Source organism: Zeugodacus cucurbitae, chromosome 6 (genome assembly GCF_028554725.1).
Source record: "Zeugodacus cucurbitae isolate PBARC_wt_2022May chromosome 6, idZeuCucr1.2, whole genome shotgun sequence".
NCBI lineage: Eukaryota > Metazoa > Arthropoda > Insecta > Diptera > Tephritidae > Zeugodacus > Zeugodacus cucurbitae.
The window spans coordinates 61,547,392-61,568,874 of record NC_071671.1 but is presented as its reverse complement, the minus strand read 5'-3'; the positions used below and the strand labels follow the sequence as shown (position 1 = coordinate 61,568,874).

The 21,483-nt window shown below is 32.0% G+C and overlaps 1 protein-coding gene across 6 annotated transcripts in view; it reads left to right on the top strand.

Moving 5' to 3' along the window:
- The first annotated feature begins 961 nt into the window (after positions 1 to 961).
- LOC105209249 (leucine-rich repeat and immunoglobulin-like domain-containing nogo receptor-interacting protein 2) overlaps positions 962 to 21,483 on the top strand; it is a 32,195-nt gene continuing 11,673 nt past the window's right edge. Inside the window, exons 1-2 of one of the 6 annotated variants that reach the window (XM_011179558.3) lie at positions 962 to 1,607; positions 8,511 to 8,567. The gene's annotated coding sequence lies outside the window, so the exon portion shown is untranslated. The other 5 variants (XM_011179556.3, XM_029038461.2, XM_054233321.1 and 2 more) reach the window with 5 other exon arrangements.

The following is a 21,483-nucleotide window of genomic DNA, read 5'->3' as shown; positions in this document are numbered from 1 at the left end:
CAAATGAGAAAATTATTTACATTTTTCGAAAACGTGACTTAACTATTACCATTGTCAGGGCTATGAAATACGGAGAAATTTGTTAAAAATTCACTCCAAAGAGTGTAATATAGCGCCTACATCATAAATGGTGTTCCTATATCAGTTTTATATGTCATGACAGATCTTATGATCTTTAATACAGATTTCAATACAGACTCTCAAGTTCTAGCCCTTGTAAATAATAGACCTTCTTCTTTAGAGTATAATTTAATTTTACTTCGATCTTCGATACAGTTTTGACTTATGTAGTTAAATTTTTTTCCAATAAAAGTTGTTTTTTTTTTGTACAAGTCGAGTACTTTACGATCGCCTTCGTTAATACTTACATTAACTGTTGTAAAAAGATCACTCCACCAACTCATCGATAACTTTGTTTTGGTATTCACACCGACACGTGACTAGTTCAAATTACATTGTTGACGATAATTTTTAATTTGAAACCGTGCTCTCATAAAAAAAAGTTCAAAAAATCTTTACAAATGCATGCATACATACATACATATGTACATATATACATACATATCTTCGAACAAATAAGCGAGTATATTAGTTTGACGTGCTCTCAACGAGACATCATCGCGCAAACATTTCTATTATCAGCACTTAACACCTACTATAAATATATTGTTGTTTCCATAGCTACTGCTGTTATGTTATCAGCAACAACAGCAGCCGACAACCGAAGACAGCCGAAACAAGTGTGCTGTTAATATACCGAATCCACTTAACAGCGGCATTAACATATTCAGCGACTGTTTGCGGACAGAATTTTCAATAAGATTTTCCGCATTTTCCAACCAACAGCTGATTTAACAGTTACTTTTCGGCGTCGGCGAATGCTTATCACACGCTCGGCTTGCAGCGACACACACAGAGGATGGCGGTCGGCTACTACTCGGCCATTCAGCGGGAGAATGTTAATATCGCCACTGTTTGATAAAAACGCTCGGTGTGCGTGATCGTACTGTCGCTGCCTGTGGCGAATGTGATGCGGTGATCGCGTTTTCATTTTAATATAACATTTGAAACGGTACTTGCCGGTTTGATTAGATCGCTGTGGACTCCCGCGTGTGTGGGACTATAAGGGGGAAGTCGAATTTAATTAAAAAATATTTACGATACGAACAAACCGTCGCTAAAGTGTAATAAAAGTGATATTTAGTGCATGATTTGCGAGCTGAATGCTCGAAAAGAAAGTGAAAATTCAAAAATGTGTGATTACGAAAAGTGAAATAAATGAAAATTGAAAAATTTGATTTCGAAAATTAAGAAAGAAAATTTTAAAATTGTTATAGAATAATGGAAGGCAATACAAAACAGCGACCCAAAATGTGCGAAACTAAATGTTTGTTTTGAAATTGTGACAAATCTCAAAAATATTACTTTGCTGCTGAAATAGAATTGTTTTATGCGTGAATTGGTTTAGTGAGTGAAAACACATCAAAACACCAAAAGAAAGTGTTTGAATCCAAAGTTTTTTGTGATAAGGATGTCACATTCGAAAACAACGACATTTTCTACAGTACTAAATTGGAATATAACGAATACGATCTTATAAGCGAGAGGTGAGTTTTTAATTAAAATTATTTGAAATTCATAAAAATGCTGAATGCTTGATTTTGTTAAAATATTAATTGTTTTCCGTGTTTATTTTTAAAATATTGGCTTAATTACAGCATTTTTTTAAATGTTTGCTTAATAACTTGTTAGCTAAGTTTACATACATAATTATATTCCGAAATTTTTAAATAAAAAATTAAAATGTTTTCAAATCTGAAATTAAAGATTCTCTAAAACTGTATACCGAAGTTTTCATGCTATAAGAAAATTCATTCTCACAGAAACTCAAATCCCAAAGTTAGGTAGCTAACAAGTCAGCAATTCTGTATTAGAAAAACAACATCCTTTTACCCGAATTCCTAGAAATTCAAATAGCAACAATAAGAACGAACAAAGATACGAAGTATTTAGGTACGTGCTGGCAAGCATCAAGCAGTCGGGTCAACTAGTTTAGAACTATTTGATCACAGCTAATCGGCAGGCTGTCCTTTTTGCCTTACAGGCAAGTGATAACATTTCCATTTTAATGTCTTACAAAATGTCTACTTTTAGATCATCAGAAATATACCAGTTTCTTACCAATTCAAAATAGATCATAATTTTTTAGTTCAATTTATATTTTCAGCAAGAATTTTAAGTTGAATTTTGTTCAGGTTAACTGTGCTTTTAGAATTCTTGATGGATTTATTGATTTTAGAATAAAACTCTGCACTCGTTCTGAATCAATTTTGGAATATATTCATAATTTTTTGACTAATTTTTGACTAATTTTTTGAGTTTTATTACTGGTTAGTGAGATTATATATATGAATGTTTGTCCTTTGTATCTCTGTATCCCTATCGAGTAATTTTATAACATAATATATGCATTCGGATATATTATGCATTCGGATGGCAAACAGTATACTCGTTACTTAATTAACAGGAGCTGTAGTCGCTCAGTACTCATAGATTCTAGAACTCAGTACCTTGAGATCAGTTCCGTTTTATTAGTTCCAATATATACAAAATTAATATATAATGATATTTTTTAAAGGATGGACGCATATTTTAAATACTATAAATCGATTGAAACGATTTCTTTATATAAAAAAAACAATAAAATAAATTAATTCCGTGGAAACATTTTATAGATAAATTAAGGAAAATATATCCAAATAGTTGGATTTTCTGAAAAAAATATTTCCAAATATGGTTCATAGTAGAAAAAAATAACTATCAAATGATTTTCGTAATTTTTGAGTGAAAATTCTATAAAGATTTTGAAATAAAAATATTTTATAAGCATAGTTTGTTGGAAGTTTATTAAGAGTTTTTTGTCCAGTAAAAATCTGGGACAGTTCCGCTTACTAAGACCTTGCTGTAATGGGAACGTTCGTCTCTCGCCTTCAACATTTAGAGTCCAATTTCACTCCTAGATCTAATAATTTTTTCACTTTTTATTCAAATAATGCTTTGAAAATCTGAAAAATATACGAAAATACTGCGGAATACACTAAAAAATATAAATAAATTGGCTCGTCTCTTAACTAATAAACGGTGATTTTAAAAACATTTACTCTCAGTATCTTTCAAATATTTTTTTTTTCGTATCACAGTAGTAGTGTTTGACCTACCGAACCAAAAGCCTTACATACATTTAATCAATCAAATCCAGCAACAAAATATCAGATTAAATTTTATATATATTTTTTGTAAGGTTTTAAGAAACCTCTAAACCAAATTAACTATACAAACATAACAAAAAATTTCAATTTGACATCTCACGTTTTTTTAGTACAAACTGATAATGTTATCAGTGAAGTATATAGATACATACAGACATACATGCATTTGGTGTTGTTGCTTGCATGTACATAGTTGTAAATAAATATTGTGCAATTAACCTTTTATTGCTTTTATGTTCAAAACTCAATATTTTATCGCCGAGATCTAATCATAGAGCAGCGCATTCACTAAGTATTTGAAATGTATCTTTACTAAAAATATATGTATGTAAAAAGCGGCATTTTTTCTTAAAAAAATCTAAAATTAAAAAGAAAAACTTTCGTATTTGATCTTTTGACTTTTGTTATACAAAATAAATAACATTTGCCAAAGCAAATACGAGAGAGTCAACAATTTTCCACACAAACAACTACAACGTAGTTAAGAAAATAAAATCGACTGGGGGTAAAAAAGAAGAATGTTGAAGGCAAACGAAGAAAATAAGTTAAATTGATTTAAATTGGAAGTGAAGAGCGGCGAACAACAAGTAAATAAGAGAAACAGACAAACAGACAATCACAAAAGTCAACTAATATATGATTGTCTGTATGCTTGTGTGTATGTGAATGCATGAAAATACACAACAAAATGATTGCACGAGCATAAGACACACACACACACACACTAACTATTTTTTAACAATAAAAACACGAATTTTCTATGTGTCTGTGCTTGTGACAGTATGCAAATACAACAATAAAAGCATAAACACAGATAATGGCTGAGCTTGTTTGCACTGCAAGTGGACAAATGAACCACCCATTCGGAGCTCGACATTAGACAAATACGCGCTTAGTTACTTACACATACATACACCTTACACATATGTACATACAAACACCTTTAGTTTCTGCTTGTGTGCGTTTATTCAGATTTGTAACGAATATTCGGGCTTTGGCCCACGTGTGTCGGACCGCTAATGGATTACGGCATAATTTGATTTGACGAAAGGCCGCGCGCTATTGCATTTTACAAAGTTCGTTTTGTGTGCGTGTGTGTGTGTGTGATGCAATGTGGTTGGCTGTGTAGTTCTGAAATGTTGACTTAGGGGTCAACTAGAAGGGGTATAGCAGTTAGGTGCAACCATACAAAGCTTATGGGAATAAGAAAAGAGCAAATATTCTAAAAATACACATATTTTAAGAAACCAAATATTTATTTAAATTTTTTTTTTATATTATATTGACATAATTATACAATCTGACTGAACAAAAAATCGTTAAAAATGTAAATTTTTTAGTTTTAAAATAGCTTTTCGACATTTTTTACATACATTTCCCACAAAATAGTCTCTAGTAATGCAAGTGTAATTTGTACAGGGTGGTTCCTATAGAAGAAATATAACTATTGATTGGTTATGACAAAGACGTGCGGCCTCTTACTGAGCCAATTTGATCTTATAAGGTAATAATATTTCTAAAAAATTCGAATATGACTGGTGCGAGTTTTATTCATATCCGAATTTGCATTTTCATTAAGTGTAATATCTTAGAAATATTCTCGGAAAATTTGAAGTTGATTCGAGAATTACTATTCGAGCTACACGATAGTGTGAACTTTAAATGCGTTTTTATTTTCAAAACTATGTTTTTTGAACAAGTCACAACTGCAACTCGAAAACCGCTCTGTAGATTTGAATGAAATTTATACAGTTTTTAAAATACATAATAGTTCTGGGCGTGATCAAAGCTTTTCTTTTTTGTCAAAAATTTCAATTTTTTAAGACCAATTAACTGTTGATTTTTTCCCGAAAATCTAGAAAAAATGTCCTCAGGCCGTCATTTTGAAAAAAAAAAAACAAAAAAGCTGTCATCACGCCCAGGATTATCTATTTATAAAACTAACGTTTCTTATACGATTGATTTTAGATTAATCTCCAAGGAATTATGTATGATTGTTACCGCAAGGACCTTTTTTGGAACTGGAAATTATAAATTTTTTTGGTAAAATTTACATGACTTCAAGACAAAACATTGTGTAATGTAATATGTAATGTTATGTTTGTAAAATAACATGATTTAATAGCAAAAAAATACTGAAAATTCAAATTTTTTATGTCTTGACTTCTTAAACATAAAATTTTAATCAGATTGAAAAAATCATAAGTTTTAGGTTTTCATACTCTTTTTAACCTTAACACTCCATATGACCGCCTACTATATTTCTTCTAGCGAAGTGTCTACGAAAGTAATTCAATAATTGATATCTAGTTTCTGCCACTTACTTATAATCTGTTACACAGCTGTTTGAAATTTGATTGACAAGTGTCTTTTGATAGCATTAGCGTAAAATCATACAAATACATATACGCATGATATATAAAATACATACATACATTCAAATACAAGATCCATAAAATATTCAGATACTGCATATACATAAATATACCAGCACATTCTTATGCTCCATTCTTCGCCACCGTTGGGCCACAATAAGCCCACTGATAGATATTCTATATGCCACAAATGATGTGCCTAAGGTGGCAGAGGTGAGAAACCTGCGAAAGACACCCTCACATTAATGATCCCAAAAACCATATATTATTTCCTATGCCGCGACGCCTCGAATCATTGTTGGCATAAACTATGCAATAATACCTCTTGAAATAATAAATTGTGGTCAAATACACACACTTATCAACGCGATGGTCTTTGCATTTGTTGTTATTCTAGAAATTTTTCAATAGACACACTAACCTTTTGAAAATATTATTTGTCACCTTAGACGTTGACGCTGGACTTAACCAATTCTATTGAAAATGATTGTATTCGACATGATACACAAATAGTACGTAAGGTGTTTTGATAAGTATATTGGTTTAAATGATAAGATGTGTGTATAAATTTCTAACAACAAGCTACAATAAAGTTAGTAATCAAGTATATAAAAGTTAAACAGTCATATGTTAGTATGCTGTTTGTAGATTATATTAATTATGACAATGCGACGTTATTTACTCTTGAAATTAGTACCTTTTAAAATGAGTCTTTATGTGAGGGCAAATTGAACTGATATCACAATATTATCGTAAAGATGTATAGGTACATAGTACATTGGTTCCCAACTTATTTACAACGGTTAAAAATGCATAAGAAACTTTTAAATTTTTTTATTAAAACGCAGTATATTATTTTTTACTTTATATAATTTTTTTTTCAATTACTGTTAAGAATCAAAATTTTCTCAAGAAATGTTTCTAAGTTTGGTGTCTGCTACTTGATGATCTAGACAATTACTTCCTTCGTAGAACCTACGCTTAACGCAATTTAACTATAATATAGAATATGTATGTATTTTTATATAATATATCCTAAGAGCTTATCAAATTATATTTTCAACACAAAGGAATCCATATTGTTTATAAAATATGCATTGAAACATATGTAGTTATATACATATTCCTATCAATCCTTTGTTTAGTAATACATCATTACGTGCTCATAGTTATCGAATCCACGACATTACACCATAAATAGTCACGTCTACGACTCGTCAGACCTCGGAACGTACCGAATAGAACAACGATCTGATATCTAGAACGCCTTTATCAAAAAGAAATAGAATTACAAGCGAGGTCTCCATATAAGCTCTTGTAGTAAATTGAGTTTGAGTTTTTTTGTTGCTTTCACATGTACATTTTTTAACTCAAATAGCTAGTCAAGGATGAGTAATAAATATTATGTATGTAGCTCCGTCAGGATCGGGAAGGACCTCTCCGAGCCGTTCGATACCAGACGAGGTTTCAGACAAGGTAACTCACTATCGTGCGACTTCTTTAACTTGATGCTGGAAAAAATTATAAGGGCTGCAGAACTAAATAGAGAAGGTACAATCTTCTACAAGAGTGTACAGCTACTGGCGTGCGCCGATGATATCGATATCATTGGAAACAACACCCGCGCCGTTAGTTCTGCTTTTTCCAGACTGGATAAGGAAGCGAAGCGTATGGGTCTGGTGGTGAACGAGGACAAGACGAAATATCTCCTGTCATCAAACAAACAGTCAGCGCATTCGCGTCTTGGCTCCCACGTCACTGTTGACAGTCATAACTTTGAAGTTGTAGATAATTTCGTCTACCTGGGAACCAGCATTAATAGCAATAACAATGTCAGCCTGGAAATCCAACGCAGAATCACTCTTGCCAACAGGTGCTACTATGGACTAAGTAGGCAATTGAAAAGTAAAGTCCTCTCTCGACGAACAAAAACCAAACTCTACAAGTCCCTCATCATTCCCGTCCTACTTTACGGTGCAGAAGCGTGGACGATGTCAACATCCGATGAGATGGCACTAGGAGTTTTCGAGAGAAAGGTTTTGCGGAAGATTTATGGTCCCTTAAACATTGGCAACGGCGAATACCGCAGACGATGGAACGATGACCTGTATGTGTTATTCGACGACATAGACATAGTCCAGCGAATAAAAAAACAGCGGCTACGCTGGCTAGGTCATGTTGTTCGAATGGATGAAAGTGCTCTAGCTCTGAAAGTATAGCCGAGGAAGAGGGAAACCTCCACTCCGATGGAAGGACCAGGTGGAGAGGGACCTGGCTTCGCTTGGTATAACCAATTGGCGCCAAACTGCCAGAAGGAGGGATACGTGGCGCGCTGTTTTGGACTCGGCAATAACCGCGTAAGCGGTGTCTACGCCAGTCAAGAAGATGATATTATATTGTAATACTAGATCAATTCCATTTAGGTGCATAATTCTACGAGTATTGAGGTCTTCTTTGGTTCCTATGTTTTTGAGGAATTATTATGGTTTTCTATTAATATCTGGACTTAAGAAGATGGACGTGAGCTTCACTGTTCCTATTTATTTTCGAAAATAGCTTAAAAATTAATAACTATTTATGGCTTCTACTTTATTATTTAATGTTTTAGGCGATTCTTTATAACAACGGACGATTAAATGAATTTCACAACAAACAGTACTAATTTCCGGTTTCACTATTTTTTTTGTAAAATCGGCTCTTTTTTGCTTTAAAATTCTGCTTATGAGTTCAAAATGTCTAATTCTAAGTTTTCTAACATACTAATCATATCTGATGTCGTAAAACCGTTGTAAAGGTGTGTGTACTAATATTTTTTATTGAATAAAGACTAAAAGAAAATTTTTGTCTATTATTTTCATATTTTTAGCGCACAACTTTAAACTGGAGAAATAAGATTTCTTTGGTACTTGATGGTGGAATAGTTGTAAGTAGCTATAAAAAATTAAAAATATATATGCAATAAACGTTAAATATTCGAATTCATTTTATGTCAAAGAAAATACATATAAAATTCTAATATTTTAATAGAAAGCATTATATACTTATTAAATTGTATAAATAAAGACCGATTTGAATTGTTCTGACTTTAGAAATACCACTACAAAAGATTATCACGGATAAAGATATACTGGTGTCAATTATCAGCCGTCACATTATGACGTCACAAAGGCGTGATACCAATTTGACAGCTACTACTCTCTATTAGTCGTCTCTCTATCATACTTAACGTTACCAATAGTATAAGATGCCGAAAATAATTTCAAATCATTACCGAACTATTTTCCACTTTCCTTGAAAATTTATTGCCGTAGAATGCATGATTTAATTTATGTCTAAATCTTTAATTTTTTAATGAAAAAAGTAGCAACACAAAAATTTTCTCAAATGATAAAGTGTTGCCTTTTCCCTAACGACGGCAACTGGGAGAGAGTGCGCATAAATATATTTCAGTGTGTAAGTATATAAATAAATATTGATACGTGAAAGCAGCAACTAAATTGAGATAAACTTGGCATGTCATGTTCTACACACTGTTGCGACATCCGACTAATTGTTGAAAATACTTTTACGCGTACACTTGACATTTTCGACACCTGTGATTAACACGCAGGGGGGTTGCAGACTCACATGGGTACGCAAATTCTTTAAATATTTAGTGAAAAGTATAATATAATATGTATCTGAATTTGGATTTTGATTGGACTTTTATAACAAAAAAAAATATTTTTAAAAATACTTTCAATATTTTGAATCGATATTAGAAAATCCGGATATTTTCTTGGAGACCTTTTGAAAAATTTTCCAGTTTTTTAAAAGCACGTTTTTATTCAATAATAATAAATTTATTAATTCATATTTCTTGTATTACATGCAATATGACATAAGAGCATTCCGTTCCTGGCGCAAGGCCAAACGTGTCACAACTTATGCCCCATTTACACTTGGTGCATGCGTATTTATGTAATCGTAATTTTTCAAATATTTACGGCATACATTCCTTTAATTTATGGTATACAAAGTATACATACATACATACAATAAGTTTCAATAAAAATTTATGCTACACCGATAGCCGATATTGATTCATCAACTTAGTTGCATATTCCATGCTCGATTACAATTTGGAGTCTAGTTCAATTCAATTCCAGTATATGCTTGATCGCATATATTTGTATTTATATATATATATAAAGATATGACGATATGGTAGTATTTTCCTTCGACACTTGCTCAGTGTTTTTTCGTCTCAGCCGCTTATGAATTCGTCGCTTCTAATTGGCTTTAATTGAAATAAACTACTTTAATTTTTTTCGATCGGAGTCATGAGTTTACGCGTACGCTGTTTGAGTTTGGTTTCCCTGTTTTGCTGCCATATAATGATACATTAGGGTGGGCAATTTTCTTACAGAACAAATCTGCTTATATATGTAGTAGATTCCACCCGCAAATTTCTTTTAAAAAAGGGACAGAGGTCGCCAAAGAAATGAATGCTAAACTTATTCTTTTGTAAATTGAGATTATAAAAAAGATTGACGTCAGTGTCAAAGGTGATGATAGTTACCGTTATACTCTAACATTTTAAATGATTACTATTTTCATCGTATTCAACTTGGTTTATGTCTAAAAAAATCTATTGATTTTGGGTAGTATAAGGTATACTAATTTGATCCAAAATTAGTTAGATCCACCCTTATGCTCATTCATATTCATGGATCGTTTTCCGCTTTCATTCAGCTAAATATTTCGAATGTTTTTTATACGTACATCTTGATATTCGAGGTTAAAAAAATTAAAGCATAAACATACATATTTATTCCGCAGAAATAAAGACAACGGTTACTATTTATGTCAAAATAACAAAAAAATTATCTTCGATCCCTCACTGCTTCCCATGATTCAGCTCCGTTCTTTTGCCAAAAAATTACAACTGAAAGTGAGTAGCTATTTGCCAGTCTGTTGATTTATACCAGTTGTCTGTTAGATTCGACACTATCCAATGTTTGTGGAATCGAAGATGACTAATATTATCGCGGACTTATTCTAACTACAATTGTTATGACTAACTCCTTCAATCAGATCGCTCACATCAACGATTTCTTCTTGCAAAAAAGCTAGTTTACTGTATAATGGTTGTTCAGGGGTTCAACTCTTATATGAAGGTCAGACTTTTTGAACTCCTTTGTAATACGTATGATATACCTTTGTCTTTCACGTATTGCTATAGTATAGTACACAAACTAAAATTTTGATGGTTTTATAATTTTCTTTAAACGATAAAATTTCCAAATTAAAAAAATGTAATATTTCAAAAAAATTTTAAAATTTCATAACGTACAGAAACACATACATACGTATTTTTTTCCATAAATTAAACGAAGTAACATTCTTGTGCGTCTCTTCGCTAAACGATAAATTCCGAACCACCGGAAAGGCGTGCCTGCCTTCCTCTCAGCTGTGGCACACGCGTCAATATCTTCGCTCTGTCAGTGGCACCTGTTAAATGGACATTTATTACAATGCCAAATAGCCAAAAACTGTGAATTTGACAAATGCCGACCACGAACCACGAGCGCACATAAATCCATTCACAAATATTTACCAAGTGATTAAAATACTTGAAACTAATACCACAGCCACCCACACACTAACACGTCTAGGGATCCATTTGGTCGTGTAATTTTGCATTTAGCATAATATATGGATCAACTTGTTTGTTTGTAGATGTTTACAATATTTATTGGCTTGTGAATACGACTGAGGCTGCTGCTGGCTGGTGGCTGGTGTCAGGCAAGGTGCATACTTATAAACAAACAAATCGGTGAAATCATATATACAAACAAAGATTCATAAATAAACTGCAATTACAACATTGGGACCCATTAAAATGCCATATGAACCAAATCAATTAAAATACCGCGATGAAAAACCAAAACAAAACACACAAAACAAATAAATTTCCTTAACAAAAATGTTGCGGGAATTGTTGTATCGATGAATCGTTGAATCGGTGAGCATATGGCGATTTATAAACATTTCATATTTTGAATGAGAAATGCCTTTTCATGTTTTGTTGTTTTCATTTGCCTTTTTCTTGTTTTGTTTGTTGGCCAAAATGTGAGGTCCAAAATTTGGTAAACTGTGAAAATTTAAGAAAAAAAAGTATGGAAATTCACAAAAACAAAATGAAACAATTTTAAAAACTTTTGACGCCAAATTCACGCCAAGCACTTTGATTTCGTATTGAATAATGACTACTAATGCATTGTAAGTGTTATGCGCGGGAAAAATATGAAATATTGAGCATATCAATAATTCTCAGAACACACTTTTATGAGTTCGGTGCTAAATAAATCCTCGAAAATCGGCCAACAGATGGTCATTCTGGGCATGAAATATGTAAGCCAGGCGGGCCAATGATAGGCAAAATATTAATATTTCCGATACATATGTACATACACTCATATATTCATTTACATATATATTTATACTCTCCCAACAAAAGTTGCTAAAGAGAGTATTATAGTTTTGTCCACATAACGGTTGTTCAAATCCGGATATCTGTCTGTCCGTCCGTGCAAGCTGTAACTTGAGTAAAAATTGAGATATCTTAATGAAACTTGGAACACGTGTTCCTTGGCACCATAAGAAGGTTAAGTTCGAAGATGGGCGGAATCGGACCACTGCCACGCCCACAAAATGGCGATAACCAAAAACACATAAAGAGCTATAACTAAGCCATAAATAAAGTTATGAAAATAAAATTTGGATCATATGATCGCATTAGAGAGGGGCACATTTTAATGTAATTTTTTTGGAAAATTGGGCGTGACCCCGCCCCCACATATGTTTTTTGTATATCTTGCAAACCAATTAAGCTATATAAACCAAACTTTCTGCAGTCGTGTCCTTTAGCCGTTTCCTTATACAGTCCAAAAATGAAAGAAATCGGATAATAACCACGCCCACCTCCCATACAAAGATTAGGTTGAAAATGACTAAAAGTGCGTTAACTCACTAACGAGAAACATCAGAAACACAAAATTTCACAGAAATGATAGCAGAAGGAAGCTGCACTCAGATCTTTTTACAAAATGGAAAATAGGCGTGGCATCGCCCACTTATGGGTCAAAAACCATATCTCAGGAACTACTCGACAGATTTCAATGAAATTCGGTATATAATATTTTATTGACACCCTGATGACATGTGTGGAAAATGGATGAAATCGGTTCTTAACCACGACTACTTTCTTTATAACTCAATTTTGAATTCCGTCTGAATCCTTCACTTTATAATATATACAATGAATATACCAATGATGATAGCGAAATAAAACTTTGCACAAATACAGTATATGATCTGTGGCATCACTTGTGAAAAAATTGTCGAAAACGGACTATAACTTTTCAAGGACCCAAATATCGAAAATGTTGAACTCAGCGTCTAAGGTTAATTTTAGCCGAAAATATGGGTAAATCTCTCAGCTAATTTAATGTAATTCAGAGGAAATTGTTTTCTTCCAATAGTGTGTCTCTGTTCCAAAAATTATCTCCAAGCTCCCATATACATAATTATAGGTTTTTCAAAAATATCATCCCATAGCTCCCATATACCTAATTATAGGTTTTTTAAAAAATTCGTTGGGCTTTATTACGCATATATGTATTGGCTAATATGTGATATATCTTAGCAAAATTAAGTGAGCGTATAGTATTGGATATAGTGTCCCTTGCTGGTGAAATTGAATGAAATCGGTTCAGGAATTTCCTCAGCCCTCACTATATAGGCCGATTTTCGTTATTCTATTAAACTTTGTGCCGAATTTATAGGTAAATTTGTGTGTTAACTTAATAAAATTTCTTAAATAAATTGCGAGAGTATAAAATGTTCGGTGCACCCGAACTTAGCCTTTCCTTACTTGTTTTTACTCAAGTTGTATGTGTCCTGCTGTCCATTTCACTATATTGTTGCCTTCTACCACCCACTATTGTTTGAACTCCCTTTCACTGTCGCTCATACAAAATGTTCCTCGGTGTAATAAAATGTTGCATGATTGCCACAAAAACATAACACACATCTGTTTATGTATGTATTTATGAGTTTCGAGTTAAAATCATATTTACCAAGGTACGCGGCACTATTGCGATTACATTCGGAACACTAAATGTTTTCTGCCCTAGCATGTCCACCTATAAATTACACCGAAACTGCGTGCAACATGTGGCATGTACAATTACGAGCATATTAACTCTCCCATACGCTTCTTTTGTTGGCCAACAACGCCAATGTGTGGCAGTCATATTGGAGCCTAACATATATGCACATATATATATGACAGGCAATTTCAGGAAGAAACACAATACAACTATAAGGTGATTTTAGATATTCATACATATGTACAACACCCCTATCAGAACGAATCTGTTCCATTTTAATGCTTGAAATAATAGTTTCATAGAAGACTGGATACATATGGAATGTGTTTTTTAAATAGCTAAAGAAAGTCATAAGTCATAAAATATGTAGCTTAAGATATCGTACTACCTTGAAACAAATTATAAACAATAGATATTTAAAAATCTGCCAAAATCACATGTGTTCAACATACAAATATATATTTTTTACTATTTTTTTTTTTTTGATTTGCCACAGTCAAAAGCGTAAATCACAAAAGGCATTAAACACTTAAAATAATTGAAAATTCGTTTGAAACAAACCGGCGAAAATTATTTTTCAAATTTTCGCTATTATCACAGCCCACCACCAGCACGACCACGAGACTGGCCCTCTTTTCCGCATGTTTATTATTATGGCTTTATTTTTAGAAGATCATAATTTTGTACAATTTCACATCTGCTCTGTCGTTTGTACACCATAACGACCGATATTCACATTATTTTCATATGCTTTTTTTCATATTTTCCATTTCATTTGCCACTGACTGCATTTGATCAGCTCACCGGACAGGTCCAAAGGGTGCGCGTAGATTTGAGCGAAGCGCTACACGCCTTGAGGTAGCATTTATTTGCGTGCTAGAGATGTACAACTTGCATAGATAGGGCAGGTTGGCACGATGTGAAGGGCCAAGTAAAAGAAAACTGAAATTAAAATTAGCACAAGGAAAATGCTGCCCGACGTTGTCACAATATATATCTCGAGTATGAGTAAAGGCATATATTTTTAATGAGCGCTAGCATTGCACGTCGTTAGTTCCCCTTGGCTAAAATGAGGTCAATTTGTTAGTGCATTTTGAAAATTTCATCTGTCAACATAGACACTTTCACATGTCAAATAAGTCGTGTGGAGTGTATGGAAGAGAACGAAATTTTATTTGTAATATGCAATTAGCATCAAATGAGGTCTAATAAGATAGTTTCAAATGATTACTTGAGGAGTTTAAAATTATTGGATATTTAGTTCAAATCTACGGTCTCTCATTACTAGAGTCGTTGTTTGGTTTGACAGACTATTAATTTTGCTTTCAAAAACTATTTCTTAATGCAGATTAATATATTATTTCTGGTTTATGTCGAATTAGAAGATCAGAAATATTTAGCAAAAAATACCATAAAATTGTTCAGCTAATTCTACAACTTCCGCTCACCCACACTCATGCTTCATTTAATCGAAATTCTCAATAATTAGTTTTCGTTAAAAGTTAGTCACTCTGTTGAGACGCTTGCAAATCTTATCAACAGCCAAATATTTATATTGCTGTACTACAAGTGCTTACATTCTTAGTTTTTTTGTTCATTAATAAATTAATCATGCTAGAGTCTTTATGCCATGAATCAATTTCATGGGCACCTGCCGGTACAAAGACCAACTTAACATGGTTGCCATTTAACGATGAAAATAAGTCTTGAAAATAAGCAAGTAATTGTGTGACTGTTGGACACACAAGATGATAAAAATTTATAAATACAAAATTATTTATATACATAACTGTATGTATCCATACATATGTACATACACTAGTATATAATAAGCGCGATAAAAAGTATCTTTATCAAGCTGGAGCGGCATTTGAAACGGAATGAGCTTCACTTCTGCATTTTTTTTTTGGTATTTTAATCGGACCACATCCTTTTAGAAAAAACAGCAAATGCATTTAATCGCGGTTTCAATTTTTTTTTATTTAAATATTTATGGGAACAGGAGCAAGAAGTAGCAATCAGCAACTTCAGTATTATTTGCATTGTTGGGGCACTTCTAAAAGGAATTTCCATAACCAACTGCCACTTTTTACTGCGCACAAAGTTTTATCAATGAATATATATAATATATATTTTTTTTAATTTCAATGTCAAGTTTTTTAGTTTAGTTTAATTGAAATGGCGGCAAAACATTGAAAATGGCGAACATGCAAAGGGTTGATGGAATTGAGGAACAAATAAATCTTTATTTTTGCCGATCTTCAGTGATCATTAGAGATTTCTGCATGAAATGAATGCGTCACTTTACTATTGGCTGCAGAATGCCACAGAAAAGTACTCAGTTAGCTATTTTATCTTGCGTTAACTATGACTCATTTACAATTAAATTAATATAATAGAAATTAATTGAAAATCAAATGTACTTTACTTGGTTTATATTATTGAAACGAAATACCTTATTTGATAAGAACATACAGTAAACTCTCGACAGTTTGCGATCTTTCACAAACTTATGAACTAATTTGCAATATTATTTGTAAATAATCTTTCGAGAAAGCAGAGGGAATTGGAGGAATCCACACACGACTAATTATACAACTATTTACAAAAAACTTTTTAATCGAACTAATTACATGTGCGTCGATAAAACTTGGAGGTGGCAGTGCTATGGTCTTGACTTCATCTGGAGTCGGACCTTTGATTTTTATAGAGGGTAATATGAACTATATTGGAACACAATTTGAAAACAAATGTGGATAGTTTGGGTCTTGGAATACATTTCACTTTTCAACAAGACAACGATTCAAAGCATTCTTCTTCAATATATTTTACTAGTATAATTAGTTTGATCTGAAAAAAGGAGATGTTTTATAAATCGCAAATGCTTGGTATAGGGATTGATTGCATTATGATATTATAGTTGGCAATGATTTAATTTATGGTCAAGCCTAGAGTTCCACTTATGGACTATTAAGAATATTGGACTCTGATTTAAAAATTATTCATCATAAACGACTCTTAAGCGACACGTATGTGATCACGAGTGACACAAATGATTCCTGCATAAATTCTTCTAAAAAAGGGATGTCATCTCCCAATAAGGATTCTTACGTTATCGTTATCTTCTCCAATGTAAATTTGACGCAAACTTCCTTTCCTTTCTTCATCACTTCTTGATAATCTGATGGCCAAGACTGAGGTTCCTCATTAGCATTTTCCAGTTCGTTACCGAAGAGTTCGATGACTTATAGGCACACCCTCTTGCTTGGAGTTGTTCTATTGTAAGTCGTTTCTGAATCACTTAAATATTATTTAATACAATAACAAATTAATGCATAACTCGTTGTAATATCATAATAAGAATGAGTAAACAAAAAATGTCTAAGAGCCCCATTCGTCACTAGAAATACTGCTAAATATGAGCACACTTATTGAAAAAAAAAATGAAAACTGAATTTCATGCAACAAATTACTGTTTAAAAACACACACAAACCCGTTAATAGTCTTTGCCTAGTAATATCTCTCACACTAAAACCGCCCACTGACATTAACGCCTTTTATTTGGAAATTAAAATTATTGCATGTGCAAAGTGAAGTTTAGTTTCATAGTTGTTTTATTGCAATAGTCGTCACACGAGAATTCCATAAATGCATACAAACATACATATATCTTTATATCGGAGTAGTTTGCTCATTGCACTTATCGTTAATTTCACGGGGTTTTTTGTTTCTGTTCTGAGTTTTCTGTCAGCATCATCATCATGTAATGAGCAACAAAGCGAAAATAGTACTGTACGCGGACGGACATTCGAGCTGACAACGTTGGTCAGCATAATTTGTTGACATGCATTTTCAACAATGCAGTGGCAGTTAGCAGTAGCAGTAGTACCTAGTCAAGTGCTGGCGAAATATGAAATTAAAAGCCAACAATAAAATAAAATCAAGTAAAAACGCGAAATCAAAAATGAGTGAGTGATTTTTTTCTGCCAACTCATCGAAAACGGTATTTATTGCATATTCGCTTTCCCACCTAAATGTCAACCAATTATTCCTTAATTTACGGTTACAGTTATTGGAGTGTTTTAATTTTTTGTTTTTGCGAAGGCGAGCAAATTCCTGGCGTTCGTGCGGTTGGTAGTGCTGCCAGGCATTTCATATACAGAGTCATATGAGTAGTCATCGCGCGCAATTTACAACTCCATACGGAAGTTTTTCAACAAAATAACTACTTATATCCAGAAATTTATTGCAGTGCTGCTGTGTAGACATACATGCGAGTATACACTTGTTCATTTTAATTAAAACAATTCATTTTGTTGAAAAGTAAACAATGCTACTTGTTTAAGAAATGTGTCAGTGATAAAAGTTGTCTCTACATGAGCGTTAATTGATAAGATATCAGAGTGAATGAGTGACCGCGTACTTCACAAAAGGAAAGAATAATCAAGTAAAGTACAACTACTGTCATACAGATATACAATTTATATAATATATTTAACTGATTTTCTTTGTGACATATAAGAGTATGAAATCATTATAGTGATTATTTTTAACAGTTTGATTTTATAAAATTGTGGTTTTAAAATAATCTTAAAATAGTTTTTACAACAACAAATGCATAATATGTATTTTTTCCTAATACCATTAAAATTGGTGAACAAATTAAGTATATTAGTAGAATTTTCCATAACAAAACTTAAATTTTTACTACTAATTAAAGCTTAATCTAGAGGCTCAAAACCTTAACTATAATATTTTTCATTTAATATAATATACAATAACTATTTGTATATAATTAGCTTTATTTTGGGACGAGCTGCTGCTTCTACTTATGCTTTTCTTTGTGTTAAATATAGCTTTCAAAAACTTTCCACCCACCGAAGAAAGATTTACAAAAAAAAACACGACTGGTCAATGATCATTGATTTATATAAAAGTAACTGCTGCTACAAAAATTTTTATAAATATTAATAGTAAGCTAGAACGGAATACAATCCTTTAAAATTCACGCTTGAAATATATCTATGCAAAATTTGATCGATGCTATCCAATTTTCACGACTGTATCAAGTATTTTGAGTAAGGAAGCATAGGCAGTTTAGCAGTTTTATTGATAGAAATAATATACTCTGTGAGGAAACTTTGTGAATTATTTCTTAAAACAAATGTCAAAGTGATCCAACTGTGAAACTGTGCACCATATAATATATTAAGGAGGTGGGTTTTAAAGGTTAAAAAATAGGGTATTTTAAATCATATATTTTATTTAAACAATTCAGCATATCAAATATAATTATTTGAACAGTATTTCGTGTAATTCTAAAAACTTAGCCGTTGGTAGCCGATCTCCCTGGACGTTCAATCAAAATAAATTCTCCTGCCGTGGAATGGATGAATCTCATTACACTGTACAACACTCGGCTGGGTATTGAACTAAACTAAATTTTTCGAGGAAACTGTGTCAAAAGTAAAAAAATTATATTCTCCGATTTTCGAAGTTAGCCTACAAAATCTAAATATTTGGCTTCGAAGTTCAAAGAAGGACTTTTAAAAAAATGAGTATTAATTACAGGATATAGATACTAAAAAATCCAAAATATAGATAAAATCAAATTTTTCTTCTTAATTACCCAGAACAAATACTCGGGAAAAAAGTCCAGAAAAATATTAATATTTGTATTTTTGACAGACTGTGACCAAAAAACTCCGCTTCTTGTCAAATTAGCGCTATCTGTATATTGGCTCAAAAAAATTTGTTGTAATAATAATAAAAAAAAACTCCTTCATTCAATAACTAGATAATGTTATTTTAGAGATGTGTGCAAAATTTGAACAATCGCTTCATAACTTTACGAGAAATCGTGTCCACTGACTTAAAAAATTGAGTTTTGAGATAAATTCACACTGATTGACGGACCTTCTCTTAAAATTTTACTTCGATTGATTTGAAATGTTTGGAGAATATTTTAAATATATTGTATTATTTATAAACAGTGAAACTTCCATAACTCGAACTTCTATAACTCGAAGATCTCCATAACTCGAACACTTGAATTGACAATAGAAGGCAACTTTCATACAAATTTCCTTCCATAAATCGAACTTTTTGGTCAGGTCATAATACAAAATTTAAAATTTTTCTATCGTTGTAGAATTTTAGAAGAGTCCCTTTATATCTTATGGAGGCGAACAAAAAGTATGATATTACACTTATGAATTGCATAAATCATGTAATAAAGGCGTGGAATACAAACGTCAAAAGCCAAACAATTGCAAACTGCAACAAACAAAATTCAGAATACATGTTTTAACGTATGAACATAAAACTTTCTGCGAATTAAATAAATAAAACTGGGTATAAATCTATATTTTACTGATTTTTGAAAAATTATATTTTTTTAATGAAAATTGTATAACGCGAAGTCTCTCTAACTCGAAGTTTTTTTTTTGTAGATTATGGTGATTCGAGTTAGGGAAGTTCTACTGTATGTATAATAATAAGAAGACAAAAAAAATAATTATGAAATTTTGAAACTCACCAAACCCCCTAAAAGAGCAAATAAACAATGCTGTTATGTTTTTGATTCCAAATTTGTTATGTTATATCATCAGATTGTTACTTATACCTGCTGTTATATCATATAAAAAGCTCAGAAATCTAAAGGTGATCTACAAATTTTGTTTCCCAAATTGTTACTAATAGCTTTAACTTCGAACTTCAAAGATCTGTCAACTTGAAAACTAACAACAACGCAAAGACTGTCTTGAAACTCATTATGAAAACAATATTTCCAAGCTTAGAAAATCTAAATTAATTACCTTATAGAAGACTATATTTTATAATGAAATTTTTAAGCTAATTTTTTTTTGGGAATTTTTTTTTGTTGAAAAAATAAATTTTGAATAAAACCCACATTAACTTTATCTGTCTTATTTGAACTAAGCTAAAATTCCATATAAATAATATTATGTTTGTATGTAGTTTATATAGATATATATATATGAAAATTTTACTTTCTGCTGTCTATCCTCCTATCAGACGCGCTGTGAGTTTATCTAATTCAATTTAGTACATTTTTAGATCAGGGTTAGAGCATGCAATTGTTGTCGTGCACTTGTTCTTCTTCAGTCAATGGACTGTCTCCGTAAATTCACTTTCAATAGAATGCTTATTTTACTATATACATACATACATATATATGTACATACAAATAAGCGTATTGTTTATGTTAATTGCGTTAAGTGATCTTACATACAATTACAATTGTATTAAAATGCATATGTTTATATGTTTGTATATAGATTGCTAATTGTTGTTGTTTCACGCTCTTACACCTGCTTAGCAAGCACACTCTCCGCATGCTTTAACAAACATAGCGGCGTTGCTTCAGAAAGCGAATGTTGTTGCAATTATCTGCTTATTTGTATATTTACATACATGCACACAAACATTTGCCTTTTAATTTGTTTATTGGAGACTTGTTGGTTGACAATTTGTCACCGTTGTGCCGCTTGACGAACTGCCGCGTTGACATTTGTAATGATTTCGTTAATTTGATTTCAATATACCGTTTATTTTCATACAAAATCAAACGGTTTTTTTTTATTTTATTGTATTACATTTGTTGTTTTTGTATTTATTTATGCGCGATTAAGTTGACATAAAACGAGGAAGAGCAATAA